Raw genomic sequence first — 18,446 nt, forward strand, 5'->3', positions numbered from 1 at the left:
ACTCTTGCTGGCCTATGAGGCTTCGAGAGCCAGGGCAGCTTCCAAATGTGGATGCCCGCGGCAGCCTGCTCGATAAAACACCAGTGTTTTTCATTGTAGCGTCAGAACCATTCCACAGCTGTGTGGTTTGATAATTTGTACGATGTTTAGAGCCCATTTGTCCGTGGCTATATTTTTCCACACTTCTAGAAAGATAGTCATCGCTCCTCCTACAGGATTTGGGAACTGTAGGGGAGGGGGATCAGATATTCATTGTTTGTTGCTTAAGGCGTTTCTTCCTCTGGAATGGGAGGATTATGCAGGAGTAGACTTTCTTTTCTGCTATCTCCTCTAGTATTGTTTTTTGTTCTGCTTTTATTGTGTTGCGGCTGGAATGGCCATTTAGGAGATTGAACGCTTTGATAGTAATACTGCCTGTCTCTGGGCTAGTATTGTTCTTTGAAAAAAAGAATTCTATTCCTCCAATCCTACAGCTTTGAGTGCTTCTGCTTTGTTTTTCATTCTGATTATTTCTTCCTCAGTGTTTTGTGTGAAGAGGGAGGAACCAAAAAAAGTTACATTTGCAATTTTTAAATGAGTTTTAGGGAGGATAAACAAATCCAGAACAATAGTCTTAGTGAAATCCCACGACAGAATGATGTAGCGGAGAGGTCAACCGAGTCAACTGCGGCACTGAAAGATTGGCTCTAGATAAGAGAGCCTTCTTTAACAATTTCAAGAAAATCCAGCTCCCTATGTGATGATAAATCAGAGGCAAAAGATTTCATACCATCCCAAATCTCTCTATGTTATCTCGCTAGAAGAGCAGCTGCATTGTCATTTTTTAAATAAGTGGAAGCTTTACCACAGATTTTTTCCCCCACAGCATCCAATCTCTTGCTCTCTCCACGTCAGGAAGAGCTGTGGATTCTAGAGCAGAAACATGTTTCCGTCTAACCTCTGTAACAATAATTGAATCAGGTTTGGGATCCATTCTTAGAAAATCAGGATCTTGTTGGGGTGGTTTGAATTTCTTTAGATGCCTTGGAGTAGAGTCTTTAACAGGGGATGGTTTAAGAAATTTTTCTTTCACAATGTCCAGTGAACAAGCTGGTGCCATTGAGATCTTCGGCATCAACGTTGATAGAGACACAGGTATTCTTGAAGTCTATTTTGACAGCGAGCGTTGCCGGTGATGTGTCGACGTTGAATCTTCTTTCAAAGGAGAGCAAGTGGCACTGAACCTCTTGATGGCAATGTCACTGGTCTTGACGTCAGCGACCAGTGTCGATGAGAATGACGTAGATGGCGAAGATTTAAAGGTGATTTTTTTTGTAGATAACTCTGTGGGAGTCTTTACCAGATCTGTGAATTTTAACAGAGAAAGGTTGAGAGGCAGATCTTTCCAATCTTCTTATTTTCTTCTTCTATTCTCATATCCTGCATCAAGTCTCTTAATCTGATGCCCTCTCTGTCTTTAAGAGTCCTTTATGACATTTTGCTACAAATGTCACATCCTTTTGCCTGATGAGATGGTGACAGGCATAACCCACAGATTTGTGTGCATTAGAAGATGCCTTCTTCCTTCCACAAGAAGGACATTTGGAAAAAAAAGAAGGCATTCTGACATACAAAAATGTGTCAGAGGAAGTTTACTCGACAGTAGAGATGGAAATATGGCAAGTGAAAAGGTTTTTAAATAGAAAAAAATCCTTTTCAGAGATATGAAAAGCATCTGAGGTGTTATGAGATCCTACCTCAAGGGGCCGGAAATAAGAATTGATTCTCAAAGGCAACTATCAGTACAAGGCATTGTGGGTAGGGGGTTCCTCCCAGGTTCTTAAAGGGACAGTCTCTTTTTTCTCTTATTTCATTGTACGTCTATCAGAATGCACATTCTCTTCATGCTTAACATGTTAAAAGGTAGCCTCTTTCCATGGAAGATCATGTAAATTCAAGAAGTTATTCATCTTCATCAAGATTTACCCTCATTCAGAAGGAAAATGACATCTCTTGACAGTCTAACATTGGATTTTCATTATAAATTAACTTGGTTGTAGAACATTCTACTGTTGATTCCATTAAACTTTAAACTTTGTTTTCAAAGGTGTTCGGGGGTCCACAAAGGCAACAGGGAATTATTCAGCATTTATGACTTTCAATGAACATCCTCCGATGCCGAAATGCAGCTACAAGTGATTAACATTTCGGTTCCACCATTGGATGTTTCATATATTTGTGTACCTAGACCCAAAATACAGTAGTAACTGCGCAAATACGCAAGTGGAAAGCAGGTTTACCTTTAGTCAAACAGATTACACAGTACTACTTGTCCACAGAGATTCAGCCACTTTATTCAGGTTCAGGCTGTGAGGCGCTTATCTGACACAGAAACCCAGGAATATACGCACCCAACTCCGATGCCAATCCTGAGTAAAAATAACTTAGCGACTGGCCTTGGTCGCTGGATTATGAGGTTCTCCAAAACAGATGTAGAGAAACGATGGCTTGCGATGAGGTATCAGGATGGAAAGTAACAACAAAGTGAGAACAGGAGTTGGGAATAAGAAGGAACAAGGGTCTTACTAAGACCAGCGCTCCCGGAAGACGGGTGGGTCTCCGGTTTACGGAAGGAAGGCGAGAATCTCATCCATAGACCCGAGCAACCGCTGAAGCAGCCCACTTTGAATCTGGGGAGGGTTGTGAACAGGATATACGTATAAGAACGTATCCCAGCAACAGTACTTGTTCAACTACAACCTCAACTAATAGGCGTCATGAGAATATAGGGCGTTTCCTTCTCGGATTCTCATATACTCTTACTCTTTATACTGGTCCTGATGAAGCGCTCAGGGATCCACTAGGGACCATTTCACAGCGCGAAACATGTCGACCCCTTTTTCACATCTATCTCACTAGGGACACTCCCACACGGGTTGAGAGCAGCGGGATCGATTTCCTACCTTTCCCCTCTCATTGTGCATAAATTGCATCTCCAGCCCCGTGTATAATATTTTAGTCTAATCCAGAGGACCCCCGAATAAATAGACTAGGGTACCTATTGGATTATTTTATTCTTCACCCACTTTCACCTTTTAACCCACACACCCACATGCACAAATACGGCAACTCCTAAAAGATCTCCGTCAGAGAGCCCTCTAGTAGGGCCCGTGAGGGACTGCAGCGCCACCCCCACGAGGAGCAGTGCCCAATGATGATGCTAAACACTCGCAAGGGTGTGTGAGGGCACAACTAGCACCTCACAGGAGTAACTCTCTTTTTCTTTGCATACTCATACCTACTTTGGAGACATTCCGTAACACCCACAACCGACCTGGTTGTTGTGTGTCTTCTCTCTCTCCCTTTGCGTCTCCTCTTTTTTAGGAACTGATACCAATCTTAGTATTCTTACTAAGACTATCCTGGACTGTCCTTTGAGTAACCCCTGAAGTCCTTCCCAAATAAATCACTCACACACCCCAACAAGTGGCTCTAGGTGCTCTATGGCAAAGGAAACAGAAGTCAGCACGGGTTCTGAAGCAGATTAAGGAATCCAGCAAACTATGAAATGCACAGCAATTGTATTCCAAAGATATTGGTAAAGAAAATCTCTATACATGCCAATGGAAACCTGTAAAGGTTTTTTGCTAAAAAAAATGTTGTTCTGTGGATCACAGAATAAACGAGTCAGATTTTCCCCTAGCACTGGTAAATGTAACAGCGGCAAAGCACACGTGTGCACTAGTGCTCCTATGTTTTGAATGGGAACACATGATTAATTAATAGGCAAAGCTCATAAACAAGCAGTGTCTAGTGTGAGCTCATGAGAACGGTTGAAATGACCTTCGAATAGTAAAATAAATATGCAAATATTTTTGGCTGAGCACGTTATCCCTTGTTCTTATGCCATAGGAGTCAAGGGGTGGGAACTGCTCAAAATCAGAGACAGACCTTGCTGTGAGCAATGCTAGAATGAACAAGAAAATGGCTGAAGCCAGTTGCAGTTACACTAATGCGAGTTAATGGAGTTTTACATTTTCACAGAGACAGGTACTAAAAAACAAGGTCCTCTCGAAACGAAACACCATAAATAATGTTCTACAATTAAAGTCAAAGGAGAGCACCTCTGTCTCACTTCAGTGAAAATTAGATGGCGCCTTTGACAAGAATTTAGGACTTCTTAGTACCATGTCCTTTTCCTTGGTAGAGGGCAATAAAGATTGTGAAAGCCTGACTCTCACCTATTTACCTCACGATTTCAAAGCTTGATAAAGTACCAGTTTCCAGGATAGGAACTTAATTTATGATTTAGAGATAGATTCAAAAGGAAGAGACATGGATATGGAACAGTATTTAGCTCCCAATGTATATGTAGACTACATACCGAATGGAAAGTTCTAAAGAGTAACTTCGTGAACTCTTTTAAAATCCTTTAATGAACGGTTCGTAGACCTGGCCCTTATCGTGGCAGTGAGAGTCCTTACCATGCGATGGAAATCTCCTAGGAGCCCAGCGGTGTACACGTGGCAGGGCGGCATGGTGCAGTGGGGGAAGGCGGAGGGTGCAGCTCTTCGTAGAGAAGAGGATAGGGGGCTCAGGAAACAACCCATTTCGATGGACTGGGAGGCTCTGCTGCTCGAGCTGGAGTCGCTCGATCTATTACCCCCGCAGACTATCCCCACCCCGTAGCACACAGGAGTCCTATACGGTCTCTTTGTGATAGATCTCAGGACTCAGTCACACAGCTGTGCTACACCCGAGGATAATGCTATTTTTGTGGCCTTTATTGTAATGCCACAGAGTGATAGTTGATGAAACCAAAACTTGATTGACCAGGAGTGGGGAGTGGGCGGGCTAGGGAGGGAGGGGATGGTTTCATGAAGTTCGCTTGCTGCATGGAATGTAGTTGTCTCTTATTGTCGATTTATATTGTCAGATCACTTACTTTGATGTTAACGACGCCATTGGAGATCATTGTCTTCGATTTCATCGTTTACGAAATGCCGCCCATTGCCACTATAAGTCATATCTGTAATGTTATTCATATAAAAGTAAAAGACTGTCACTGTTGACTAACAAAGCAAAACCAAAGGAAATGATGGACGGAGTGTTGAACATTGCAATCACTCACCCCCAGTCAACTGATCTGGGTTTAATCCATCACCGTTCTTTAGCCCACTCTGCCACCCCAGTTCAGACATGGTCATATGCAAATCAGTCTGACCCTGTGCCTCATGGGAACAGTCCAGCCTGAACTGCCAAGCCATGTCTTCCCTGGACCGGAAAGAAGCTTCCTAGGACCGGTTTCTGGCATTTCAGCCGTCTTCAGCCAGGCTTGCTTGAATCCAGTGGCAAAGTGAGCAAGGGACTCACGTCTGAGCATACCCTGGCAACTTATGGCGAACAAAGCAAAACCAAAGGAAATGATGGACGGAGTGTTGAACATTGCAATCACTCACCCCCAGTCAACTGATCTGGGTTTAATCCATCACCGTTCTTTAGCCCACTCTGCCACCCCAGTTCAGACATGGTCATATGCAAATCAGTCTGACCCTGTGCCTCATGGGAACAGTCCAGCCTGAACTGCCAAGCCATGTCTTCCCTGGACCGGAAAGAAGCTTCCTAGGACCGGTTTCTGGCATTTCAGCCGTCTTCAGCCAGGCTTGCTTGAATCCAGTGGCAAAGTGAGCAAGGGACTCACGTCTGAGCATACCCTGGCAACTTATGGCGAACAAAGCAAAACCAAAGGAAATGATGGACGGAGTGTTGAACATTGCAATCACTCACCCCCAGTCAACTGATCTGGGTTTAATCCATCACCGTTCTTTAGCCCACTCTGCCACCCCAGTTCAGACATGGTCATATGCAAATCAGTCTGACCCTGTGCCTCATGGGAACAGTCCAGCCTGAACTGCCAAGCCATGTCTTCCCTGGACCGGAAAGAAGCTTCCTAGGACCGGTTTCTGGCATTTCAGCCGTCTTCAGCCAGGCTTGCTTGAATCCAGTGGCAAAGTGAGCAAGGGACTCACGTCTGAGCATACCCTGGCAACTTATGGCGAACAAAGCAAAACCAAAGGAAATGATGGACGGAGTGTTGAACATTGCAATCACTCACCCCCAGTCAACTGATCTGGGTTTAATCCATCACCGTTCTTTAGCCCACTCTGCCACCCCAGTTCAGACATGGTCATATGCAAATCAGTCTGACCCTGTGCCTCATGGGAACAGTCCAGCCTGAACTGCCAAGCCATTGTTCTGCATTCTGTCCATCAATTGTTGTTTTTGCATTTGTCACCCCGAGTGGGAAGGGTATGCTCAGACGTGAGTCCCTTGCTCTCCATGCCACTGGAATCAAGCTATCCTGGCTGACGAGGGCTGAAAGCCTGAAACCGGTCCTAGGATGCTTGTTTCCAGTCCAGGGAGGACCTGGCTTGGCAGTTCGGGCTGGACTGTTCCCATGGGGCACAGGGTCAAGACTGATTTGCATATGGCTGGGTTCAAACTGGAATGGCATGGTGAGCAAAAAAACGATGGATTTAGGCCCAGATCTCTGTACTGGGGTGAATGTATGACATTGTTCTGCATTCTGTCCATCAATTGTTGTTTTTGCATTTGTCACTGTTGACTGACTGATACATTTCAAATTTGCTACAGTCATCAATAAAGTTTGTTATAAAAAAAAAAAAAAAAAAAAAATCCTTTAATGAAAGAGATTTTTGTTGAGAATTCCATCTGTATGTTGTTACGGCAGCAACATGAATCATGATGCGTAATTGAGATCTTCCTCAAGTAGGTGTAAGAAGTAACAGATCATTAGGTGTGGCTGTGTACATACTGAATGCAAGTCAGGCTGTGTCCCTCAAATACAGAAGAATGAATTTGTAACATTACTTTTGTAGTGGAGATGCACAAGACCACACTAAGTTTAGCCTGCATTCCAGTGAAATATCCATATTGTAGACATTAATGTGATCTGGAGGTATGCCGGTAGGGTTAAAGATTTAAGGTCACATTGGATGAGACGGCCTTGCTGTTTTGAAAGACGTGCCCTCTTGATTTTGAGGGTGCTCATATAGAGCAAGAGAAAAGCGGCAGATTGGGGAAACAATATTATCTGGGCCAGAGTGTAGATTCCTTCTTGACTTTGCTTATGGCTCGTAGGGGCTTGAAGGAAATGGAGGAAAGGCGTAAACAAATATCTAAGACACCTCCTTTCTGGGCTGAAGTCCAACTGCACATGCCTGCTGGCCACCATTTCTTGTTTAACTGAGTAACAAGAAGGTCCAGTTGAAGATGAAACTATCACCTGAAGATTGCATGAAGTTGATCAAAATGCAGGTCCCATTTGCAGCAGTCTTTCACTCACCAGCTTGGTACATCTGCCCTGTAGTTGCTGAGGCTTCCAACGTGTTTTGTGGAGAGGAACAACGTTTTGTTGTCTGCCATACCCACTATTCCTGTGCCTCTTCGGGCAGGATGTACAAACTTGTTCGACCTTTTTGGTTGACATAAAACATTGAGATCATATTGCCTCTCCTTATCAACACTGTCTGTCCTTGTAGCTGGAGAAGGAAAGCCTGAAGTTTGCACTGTATTAGTCTCAACTCTATGGCATTGATGTGAAACATATTGTCCTCTTCTGATCACAGGCATCAATTGTCATCAGGGTCAAGGGTTCCAGAGGCTGGAAGGGCCACCCCACTCAGACATTTTGAGGCATCAGTCACTAGAGAAGAACTTGCTGAAGACGGCAAGTTATCCCTATCACACTGTCCAAATATCCCTAGGCGTGTTGCCATTGATGCTACAATTCTTGCTGAACAGGGCACATTCAAAGCTGGCAGACAGAAATTAATGATGAGCAGGATGACAGATCTAATGCCTATGACTACCCTGAGAATGAGAATATTCTTGGATGGCTGTGAGTTAGCCTTGTTCTAGTTCAGGATAAACCCTAGGTGCCAAAAGTATATCCGGCAGGTATTTCTGGATTTAAGTGCTTTATGTGCTTTTGGCCCCTTTAACAGACAGTCACTTAGGTAGGGGGAAAAGTGATGATCTTTCTTCCTCAGATGAGCTGGAACTTGATGAATACTCTTAGGACAGATTGCAGCTAAAGGGAAGGGCCTTGCACTGGTTAAGTTGACCATACACTGAGAGTCTGGGATGTTGTCAAGGATATTGTCAGTGCTTGGAATGAATTACTATTTGAAAATACACATGCTGAATTGAATACTCATTTGTCCAGCAAGATGTTGACCTCCATTAGGATGACCGTTATAAAGGCCTGCTTTTCGAGGAACTTGTTGAACATCCTAATGGCCAGAAAGGGCCTACAGTGGCATGGCATTTCCTTAATGAGAAACAAAATCAGGAAAGGAACCTTTTGATGCTCTGATTAACGGACTAATTATATTGTCACTTTCAGAAGCATAATGATAATTTCTTCCTTAATTCTGCCAGACAAAAGTGTTTTTTCTGCACTGGTTGTTTCTGCATGAATTCCACTACTTGAAGCACCATTTAAATAGTAGTGACTTTTATCCATTCTGAAACAACGTCCGAGATCCTGCCACCACCATCTGGGATCTGGGGGTGGTTGCCAGCATTGAGAAGCCAGACTTGTTTTGCAGTGTCTTAGGTGCCTCTTCATTCCCGCATTGAACAGCCACAGAACTCTTTTTACTGTCTCTTGATATCAAATAGCCCTGTTCCTTTGATGTCTGTTTGACACTTATAGTAAGATTACCCTCCTCTGAAGGAATATCGGGATCTGCCCTTACAGCCCAAATAAATGTCTGGTGTTTGTAATTTAGTACACATAGGAAAGAAGCACCCACTAGCTGGTGGAACCTGCACTTGAAAAGTCTAAATCTGTGTTGATTATCACAGTAGAAGCATTTGTACCTCCACAGAGGATTGCCTTTGCCTCCCCCTTGGCTCGCCTGCCTTCAGGAATGAAAAATATGAATGGGGAGATGTTCCGCATTTGATGACAGCATCTCCCCAGTGACAGCCAAAGGATTCTCAAACTTGACTGACAGCAGTAGGGGAATTCTCTCTAATTAAACGAGCATTGAATTACCTGCCATCTGTCTGGCAGTGCTGAGCCTGGAGCGCTAAAATTGTATGAACGACACAGAGCCACCGTCATGATAATTGACCCTGACTCTGGGTGGCCTTTGCGGCATGTTGGGGTATTGTCTGGGGCTCAATACTTCTTCTCTAGGTGATGGGCAGCATCATTGCGGAGTCTCTCACGGGCCCCTTCCCTTCAATTCTCAAGTGATCTAAAATGGGAACAAATTTGATCGATTCCGGAGGTTGCACTTTTCAAATGTATGGAAAACACTTTCCTATTCAGACATCACAGGCAAGGAAACTTTTTTGTAGGCTCTACCAATGTATGAAATCTCATAATATTACCATGAGAAGAGTCAATCTGAAGCGGCATCTTCTGCTACTCCTGAGAACCATGTAGTATCACCACTCTGCCTTAGCATCGTTGTCCTCGTCCTCATTCACCTCTTCTACCAATGGAACATCATCCCTCCCTTGTTCATTGTATTCTGCATTCTCTTTCTCCTCACCATGTCAAAGAATATGTCCATCATATGCAGCTGAGGCTGCAGAAAATCCACTGGAACGAGGACCAGTGAAGGTTTGGTGTTATAGACTTGGGTTGTGGGGAGGCAGATAGTTACCACAGTACTGCTGCTGATGGGTAACATAATGAGATATATAACTACAAAATGAGGTAGATGCTCTCCTACTCCTGCCTATTCTTGCCACCCTGATTGCAAATTTTGAACATTGTCTGTCTGAAGTGTGGACAGCTTCAGAGTGGTGTTCATGCTTACCATTCTCAATTTCTTCTTCTGTATCCAGAATCTGGGCCAGTAGCTGATTTGTAATCTTGTTTGCGGAACTCAGAGGTAGCTGCATGGCACCGGTAGCACTGGGAGATTGCTGGATCTAGTACCTGAAGGAAGCTATAGGGACTGAGCTTTCTCTATTATCATCAACACAAACAACTTCACAACTCAACAAGATTTCCGCAATGATGAAGGACTACGGCACTCCCACATATGAGATGAGGTTGAGTCATCAGCAGCAGAGCATGAACCTGGGCTCGAAAGAAGCGGGTTGTTGACAAGTACAATACCAACTGATAGACCGCTGCTAAATGAGACTTTGTTGTGGATTATGCACCTTTACTTGATGAGGGCAGGATTGAGGACATGGCTTTAGACTTCTTAGGTGCTGACGGAGGTCTCCTTGGATAAACAAGTTCTGCAACAAAGTTGGTAAAACCTCTCAGAACTATATTTATTCATTATTTTTTGCGGGTCCAAAGGTTTTTTTGTTTGTTTTGTTTTTTAGAGTTTTTGGGCAAAACATCTGAGGAGATGAAGATTTTGTGTCATAAGAAGCCAAAGAAAGTCAGCACCTCTTTTGAAAATTCCAGTCTATGCAACACTTAAAGCTTTGGTCTTTGCTACTTTTTAGTGGAAGTGGTAGGGGTTGCACTTTAAAGTAAATCATACCCCAAAGAGAGTGTCCATTTACTAAGATCTTTAAAGTACAAGGCCAGACATCTATCTCCACATAAAATAGCCCTGGCAGAGAATGCCTTACAAATGTCATATTTTGATGCCATGTGGTGGGGTGAAATGAGTCAATGCACTAAGTTCGGATCATTGGTCAAAATGACAAGTGGAATAGCCATTAAAAAGGACTTCTTCATCCTCAGCGAGGTGTCAGTCACGGTGCAAAGCAAGGTCTCCCTTACTCCAAAATTACGGGGTGAAACCTGAACCTGGTAGTTTTAATCCTAGGGAAAAATCTGTAATTGAAAGGGCAGATCTTATCTATGAAGCAGGTAGAGCATGTCTTTCGCCAGGGACTCCAATACACTTGATGTGCTACAGAAATCTGTACTATGATGACCTCTAGAATGAGGAGAGTGCATAGTAATTTTACCTCTGTGGCTGGAGTTTTGACAGTTTGAAATTAGAGTGAATGTGCTACTAAATAATTGTCAGTCTTTTGTCTATGTTCAAACTACCGGCGATGCCAAGCCTGAGCAAAGGAAGTGATTCAAGCATCTTAATCTATCCAAGATCTAATTCTGGAGGGGCAGGGGGTATATGCAATCTCCATTTTTAAAAAGCAGAAAACACACATTGACGCACTAAAGCAAATAACTATCTTTAGTATTAAGTCAATTAATCAGAAGTGGGAACACTTTCACTATCATGTTTCCTACTCAGTCATAATATGAAAATGAGGGATTGCAAGGTGCACCACTGAGTGTACTACCAAAAACTGGTGTTTTCAATCAATCAGGGAACTTTTAAGGGCGCTACTCACCGGTGAGAGTCCCGGGGGTTGGGGTTGGGGGGGGGGGGGGGGGGGGGGGGCAGCTCCGGTCAGTCAAAGAGCCAGGTCTTGAGGGTCTTCCTGAAGATGTGCAGAGTGGGGGCGCGTTTGAGGTTGATCAGCAGCTCATTACAGGTCTCGGCCGCGATGTAGGAGAAGGTTCTTCCACCCATTTTTGCTCTGCGGATGTGCAGGGGTTCCGCGAGGTCGGCAGATCAGAGGTTCTTCTTGGGTACGTGGAAGGAGATTCTGTTGTTGAGGTATTGGGGTCCTGTGTTGTAGAGGCATTTGTAGGCGCGGGTGAGTATCTCGAAAGCTACTCTTTTCTTGACGGGAGCCAGTGCAGGTTCGGAGAGGAAGGGCAGAAGTCTGATTCTTTGGGTTCTGCCGGCGAGGAAGGAGCAGAGCCAGTCGAGGGCAGTTCCCTGTATGCCGGCTTCGTGGAGTCTGGAGGTGAGTGTGTGGTGGGAGACGGTGTCGAAGGCTGCAGAGAGGTCGAGTAGGATCAGGGCTGCGGTGTGTCCTTGGCAAAGGAGGGTGCGAATGTCATCTGTGGCGGCGAGTAGAGAAGTCTCAGTGCTGTGGTTGCTGCGGAATCCGGATTGGGAGGGGTCGAGGGTGGAGTTGTCTTCAATGAATTTCGTTAGTTGGATGTTAACGGTCTTCTCTGTGACTTTGGCCACGAATGGAGGGAGGGAGATGGGCCGGTAGTTTTTGAGGTCCGTGGGATCTGCTGAGGGCTTCTTGAGTAGGGGCCTGACTTCTGCGTGCTGATTTCGAAGGTGGCGTTGATGGTGCGTAGTAGTTCTGGAACTATGGCGGCGGTAGCTCTGTGGAAAATGTGCGGCGGGCAGGGGTCTGTGGGGGATCCTGAGTGGATGTCTTTCATGGTCGATGCGGTTTCTTCAGTGGTGACTGGGGTCCAGGAGGAGAAGGTGGACTGGCCTATGTTGCTGGAGGATGGAGTGGTTTTGGAGTCAGGTGTCTGGTCGCTGAAGTTGTCGTAGAGGCCGTTGATCTTCAGATGGAAGTAGGAGCCAAGCTTGTTGCAGGGGTCCTGGGAAGCGGAGATGTCTGTGGTTTCGCTGGGGGGTTTGGTGAATTCCTGGATGATGCTGAAGAGCTCCTTGGAGTTGGTGGCGTTGGTGAGGATCTTGGATGAAGGTCCTTTTGGTGGATCTGATGCAGTGGTGGTATTCTGTCATGGCGTTCTTGTAGGTGGTGCAGTCTTCCAAGGATTTGCTATTTCTCCAGTTCTTCTCGCGACATCTGCAGGTGTGTCTGGATATGTTTTAAATATTGTTCTATAAAAATATCATTTTCAGAATATAGACTGACACAATATCATAGAAGTAAGCATATTTAAGTATCTGTTTACTATTCTTAACTCCACATCTAAGTGCTTTAACACTATGGGACTAATTCACAAACTGTACTTTGTAGTTTTGGAGTACTAAAAAACGTACTACAAATTGCAATTCACAAGCTATGTGCAGATTTTTCTGCCTCCGCATTATCTATTTACCTATACTTACGTGTGTGGAGTTCTCCCCACCCCCCCGAATGCAGTTTCCGCTCACGCACACATAAGTATTTGTTTTAGCAGTAAATGTGGGTGGTACTGGAGGGAGTGGGTGGCAAAAGGGAGCAGACTTACTATGAAAGGGGATGAGATTAGGGAGGAGTAAAAGAAGTTTACCAAGGGTCAAGGAGGGATTTAGAGCCGGGCGTCACCAGTGCTTAGCTTGTAAAAGAACGAGTGCCGGTGCCCGAAGCTCTGCCCAGAAGCATGCAGCCGGTGCAATTATACATCCGGCTGCCAAATACCAGGGATGGTAGTCTTAAATCCACTTCATGCCTCTTAAATCCACTACCAAACACTCTCTTTATCTAGACTCTTGCAGGTTTCTGCTTTCTCCCGCTGTGACGGTCTTGCCCTCTTACTTTTCCTCTGTCTTTTAAATCTATGATTTTTTCCCTCAGCTTAATGTCTGATGGAAAAAACATAAGTGCTGATCCCCAAAAATGTGTGTTGTGGCACCCCACCAGCAACAACTGGTTCAAATTAAGCACTGGATGCCCCCCTCCCCAACAAGAGTAAGCCAATTGCATTAATATGGTGGTAGAACCATGTAGCTTACACATTTACACTATTGTAGTAAGTTTATACTCGGAGTTTGTGAATACCGAAAGTAGTACACTTACTCAAAAGTGTAAGTTACCTTTGTGACTCAGGCCCTATATATCTTCAAATGACATAATGTATCATTAATAGAGGAAAATCTATAACATATACTTGTGGTCACAATATTGTATTTACTATTCAATGTTTAGGATATAAAATATTTCGAGTACAGTATTTTTGTTGATGATATTCTGATATACAACTACTATTTGTGTTTAGAAATAAAAAAAAAACTATAGAACTAAGGGTGAATGCAGCAGTTAGGTGCTGAAATTTGCACATTACACTACCCGGAGTAATGACAACGCCTGACTACTTCAAAAGTCAAGATAGTCCCACTTTTTATTTTTTTTAAAGCAATCAGTCTGATCTACCTGATCAACCACAAGGTCATTTACAGAGTTAATTCAGGAATACAAGAAGATGGTTTGGGGTGGGCATCAGACAGAGAATCCTTTTGGGATAAATAGTACATTATGTCACAACTGAGATTCCTGATGCCATGATGCAGACCCTAGTAACCCACTCTTCTTTTTTTACAACAGGTACAGAGACCTTTATTAAAGGATGGCACTTGTATTCTGATCTTTGGGTCCTGGGACCCTGATGTGATGTCCCTGTTCTTCAAATGGATGATGGAATGGAAGATAAACTTGTATTGAGAGAACCTGGAGTGAGCACAGATATACAGTAGAACAATAAATACGTAGACACTATTCGCAGCTTACCCTGCACTGACGGATGCCTACTGCCAGAGAGATTTGCATAATTTTGCCTCAGGAGGGATGAGGGCGGATCCCCATCTGTAATCAGGCCCAGTAATGGATTAAGGGATGGGGTGTATAGGCAAAACTTGAAGACAAACTCTACAGGATGGCCGCACAGGGCATCAGCAGCTCCCACCCAGTGTGTTAGCCACACTGAAAGAATCTTTGTCCAACTAAATGTCCCTCTGTAGGACAGAGAAGCCAGACACCTGCCCAGGTAGAATGAGGTTTCTATATTGAATGGGCACAAATTCTGGAACAAAGAGGCGGCATAGATGTGTGTCACTCAAAAGTAACTAACGAGATATACTTGACCATCTCCATCAACCCCTATAAACATTCAGCAGTACTGTGGGTAGGGAGCTAGGAGTTCCCAGGTGCCCCATCCACACACACACACACACAAACCTTGAATCTTCTAGGATGGCACAGAGAGATCTTCAGGGGAGTAGACTATACCAAAAGCCTACATCCACTTCTCACGGCCAAGGTAGCTTATGCCATGATACGTGCCTTATATCTGCATACTTAACAAACAGCTTTAGGTGCTTGTGCAACCATATTTACACTTTAGAAAATATAAAAGTACATATATACATTAAAGGAGGGAGAGGGTGAAAGCAGGGCATGTCCAGCCAACTCCTTTAGCTACCAAGGGTTTTCTGCCCGGTGATGTGGGTAGGTCACTCCACTTATCCCTTGCTCTGTGTTTATTTTGACATGTGTGTTTAGCGAAAAGGCCTCACAGTATTAGAGTGCTCCTTCCCCCCTCCTTAACTCTGACAACTAGCCCCATGAATGTGCACCTCCTTAAAGTTACCCAGTGTTCTTTTTCACTTGTTATATACCCTAATGTACAGTGAAGTCTATACATCTACCGTATTGTGTAACAGTTTACATATTTACCGTTTTGAATGATTAAACGTAGTTTTGTAGAATTCACCAGACTATCCTCATGTGCTGCACAATCTATGAAGCAATCACAAGGAGATGATGGACTGAGCGCTGAATCTATGAAGGCAGCAAGCTTTCTTGTGCCCTTTCCTTGTGCACCAACATTTATTACTTTGCATTGATCTTCCGAGACAGATACAATTTTAAATGCCTTGTCTGGCTGGAAGTCTCAGATGGAACACACCTATATTTTTGTATTTTGTTAATCTCTTGTTTACTGTTTTATTTCCACTTAATGCCACCTGAAAAGGAGCCAAGAATCGTCAAAGTTGGCTAGACATTATAGTTTAGGTTTTTTAAAGTCATAAATCCACATTAAAACCACGTACTGCTCCATGTGCACCAAGAAGTGGTCTTCAAAGTCAGTGGAAAACCATCTGTTAGGCCTCCTCAAGTGTCCTAGTATGTTTTTGCCACACCACATCAGGGCATGCCAGGAGAAACCAAGAGAGCGCTAACTTGCATGTACTCGTATCTTAATAATAACGCCAGTAACTCATCAATGGAGGGGAGAGGGCGGTAAGGAATTTATGGAAAGATATAGAATTCACAAGACATATTCATACCAACGGTAGTAACTTTTTCTTGTCATGGATACTTCTTCCCAACGATTCCTTACCTTATGAATGAGTCAGAAAGCAACACCCTCCGGGTGGTAGGATTAATTAGTGCCTATAAACCAAGGAATTCATGCAACACAGCCTGGCAAGAAAGATATCTGTTATAACATGTCTGGATTTTGAGGCAATAATGTTTTGCAAAAGTATGTAAGGAAAAACAACTGGCCACCCAGCAAATTCCAGTCACAATGGCACCATAGCAAAAGTATCAGAAAATAAGATGTGCATACTTTATCTGAAGCTAAAGGTGGTAAGCAAACCACACATCAATTATTTGGGCCAGGGCTGTCATGTTCATCTCACAAGAGGGACGCTTTACAAGAATTGAAGGCATAGCAACAACCTTCTCTTTCAGATGTTGAAATAAGGGGGTAAAAAGTCTTTAAATATGTTTTAGATGTCAAATGAGTGAATAAAATCGAAATATGAGGAATAAAATTACTAAATAAGTTGACAAACCCTGAAGTATTCAGAGCTCCTCTCAACATGAGCTGAAAAAAGAACTGACCCTGTGACCTGCCAGTAAAATGCATGCTGTATATGGAAGCTGCTGGTTCCTTATTGGAACAGTGCATGTTTTCATTTCTCTGTACTTTTAGCCTATGGTGCAATACATTTTCCTTATGTGCTTTCTTTCCTCTATAAGTATGGACTATTTCCTTTATTGCAATATGTTTGAGATCATCCTGCCTTATTTATTATTTAAAATAAAAGAAAGAATTAGTGAAATCAAGAAGCCTTCTAATGCAATGCATGTTTTGCCTGCATTAGGGAAATGACACCTTTGGACCGCCTATGACTGTACATGCTAATTTTGGAAATGAAGTGCTCCTGAGATCTGTGCACATGGATGGGAATAGTCTACTTTTACGATTATCAGGGAGTATCTAAAAATGCATAAGTTTATGCCAGAAAACCAAGGTCACTTCCTTTCAGGGCCATGTTGAACAGATCCACTCACGGACAATTTAAATCCGAACACTGTCATGTAGGTCACATAGAGTTCCCATATGTGGTTCTCTAGAAACCGATTGATCAGTGCAGCTGCCCAGACACTGACAGTGCCCGTGATGAGCAGCAACTGGGAAGACGACCCCTGTAGGATCCACCGCCACAGGGCATAAAGCATAAAGCCTCCCAACAAAAGGTCCAGAAATATACATTCCTTGCCTGTTGATATAGTGGGTGGTGGTTGCATTGTCTGATATGACATGGCTGGGTCTCCCTTCAATGGAGGGGCAAAAAGCTTTCAAGACAAGGAAGAATGCCCGGAGCTCAAACACATTTATGTGCAGCCTCTCCGCCAAGGGGGACAAAGGCCCCACGCTGCAATGTCACCCAAATTAACAGTTCAGCCTAATGAAAAGGCTTCCATAACCACGGGAGCCTGCAACTATGGAGAGTTGAATGGGCGACTCACAGTAAGGCTGAATTTGACCAGTGGATGTCAAGGAAAGTAGACTGGAACATCCACAACTGAGATAAAAGAATCCCTTGTACTTGGAGCCAGCAACAGCTAAAGTATCTGGATGGCCCTCATATGCCAACAGGCATACATCACCAATAGGAAGCACAAGGCTATCAGGCCTAAGAGGCAGAGGACTTGCATTACCAGAGGTGGGGTCAGATTCAGAACCATCAAAATCACATCCCGAATATCTGCAATCATTTAAGGAGAAAGAAACACCTTAATTTAGGTTATGTGCCACAGTGCACCTTCAATAGGCAGCCTCTGCATAGGGCTGAGATGCCACTTGATAGTAAAGCCCTGACTGTGCAGCTGGGTCATGGTCTGCAATGATTTTCTGAGACGGGCGTCATGGTCCCAGCATTCACCAGCCAGTAGACCAAGTATGAAATTGCATCAATTCCCTACATCCTGAGTGAAGGCGCTACCCCTGCCACTACTCTGGAGAATATCTGCAAAGGCTTCATGAGGACAGATGGTACAAACGCAACAAATAAGTCAGACTGTATCTGAAAAAGTTCAAATAGCTCTCCTGCACGGGTGCGTTGTGCCACAGTTTCAACTGAACTCCAACACCTCCCAGGATTTTAAGTCATGGAGCTGAGTGTGTTACCACCAGGGTGCTCTGAAGCCCATTTCAGACCTTTTGTCCATGCCGTTAGAGGAAGAGACCATTACCATCCTCGTCCGTCTTCCTCGTCACAGTCACTAAGGAGCACCCCGTGTTCCAGGCACAGCATTTACCCATAAATTAAAAGGTCCTCACCCAATATGGCCGCTTGACAGGAACTACCTGCCACCTGACCTATAAGGGTGGGACCAACACAGGAAACACCCTGTTTTTTTCTCTGTGTTCCTGCAGAACACCCATCTACAGTGTCCGAGGCGGTTCGTTTGTCCGGTCTCGGTAATGTATCTTTACTTTATTATTTTCCGTGGTCTGCTCTAGCGTCCACGTTTGTATAACAGCCGCCGCTCCCCTCCTACTTTTGAATTTCACTTGATGTGAGTTTTTGGACTATGAAGTAAGTGTTACTTTCTTTCATAATTGTTTGGAGGGGGCGGCGGTTTTGTTTGGTGCTGCTCCCGCG

The 18,446-nt window shown here is 44.0% G+C and overlaps 1 protein-coding gene across 1 annotated transcript in view; it reads left to right on the forward strand.

Annotated features, from left to right (window-relative positions):
- The window catches only part of PHETA2 (PH domain containing endocytic trafficking adaptor 2), a 58,256-nt gene extending 43,000 nt beyond the window's left edge, over nt 1–15,256 (forward strand). Inside the window, exon 3 of the mRNA XM_085601096.1 lies at nt 14,092–15,256. The gene's annotated coding sequence lies outside the window, so the exon portion shown is untranslated. The remainder of the gene's footprint in view (nt 1–14,091) is intronic.
- Nucleotides 15,257–18,446: the final 3,190 nt, after the last annotated feature.

The sequence above is a fragment of the Triturus cristatus genome, chromosome 4_2, assembly GCF_964204655.1.
Source record: "Triturus cristatus chromosome 4_2, aTriCri1.1, whole genome shotgun sequence".
Taxonomy (NCBI): Eukaryota; Metazoa; Chordata; class Amphibia; order Caudata; family Salamandridae; genus Triturus; species Triturus cristatus.